This window comes from Macaca mulatta, chromosome 1 (assembly GCF_049350105.2).
Source record: "Macaca mulatta isolate MMU2019108-1 chromosome 1, T2T-MMU8v2.0, whole genome shotgun sequence".
In the NCBI taxonomy this organism is placed as follows: domain Eukaryota; kingdom Metazoa; phylum Chordata; class Mammalia; order Primates; family Cercopithecidae; genus Macaca; species Macaca mulatta.
In genome coordinates, this window is record NC_133406.1 from 37,912,275 (window position 1) to 37,913,316 (window position 1,042).

Consider the following 1,042-nt stretch of genomic DNA (forward strand, 5'->3'; position numbering starts at 1 on the left):
CTTGGACAATACCTAGCTTTCCTAGGCAGAGGTCCCTGCAACCTTTGGCAGTGTACGTGTCCCTGGTTACTTGAGATTAAGAGAATGGTGATGACTTTTAACCAGCAAGCTGCTTTCAGGCACTTGTTTAACAAAGCACACCCTGCACAGCCCCAAATCCATTAAACCTTGAGTCACCACAGCACATGTCTCTTGCAAGGACAGGGTTAGGGGTAGGGTCACAGATTAACAGCATCTCAAATACAGAACAAAATGGAGTCTCGTATGTCTACTTCCTTCTATATAGACACGGTAACAGTCTGATCTCTCTTTCTTTTCCCCACACGGACAGCCAACCCCAAGGGAACAATAAGGGGAGAAGTAATGCAAGACCCCAGAAGTAAGCCAATGTATAAAACCCCAAGGCCAGGCACACGGTGGCTCATGCCTGTAATCCCAGCACTTTGGGAGGCCGAGACGGGTGGATCATCTGAGGTCAGGAGTTTGAGACCAGACTGGCCAACATGGTGAAATCCTGTCTCTACTAAAAATACAAAAAAAAAAAAAAAAATCAGGAGGCTGAAGCATGAGAATCACTTGAACCTGGGAGGTGGAGGTTGCAAGCCAAGATGGCGCTACTACACTCCAGCCTAGGCAACAGAGCAAGACTCTGTCTCAAAACAAAAACAAACTGCAAGTCAAAATATCAAGCTGCGTACTTGCTTTTCAAGTTGCCTGTTTGGCTGTCTTCCAAGCATACTTTCCTTCGTTTCGTTCCTGCTCTAATGCTTTTTAATAAACTTTTACTCGTGCTGTAAAACTTTCCTGGGTCTCTCCTTCTGCCTTCTGCCCCTCAGTTGAATACTTTATTCTGAGGAGGCCAGAATTGAGGTTGCTGCAGACCCCTAGGGATTCACCACCGGTATTACTATTTTGAAGTCGTGTGACTCAGATACATTTCCCTGCTGACACAATCATAGACTTCCCCCAGCTTTCTGACTGCATCCAACTGAGAGCATATTCCTGCTTCCTTAGACACTCCCCCAAATCACCACAAAGCCCA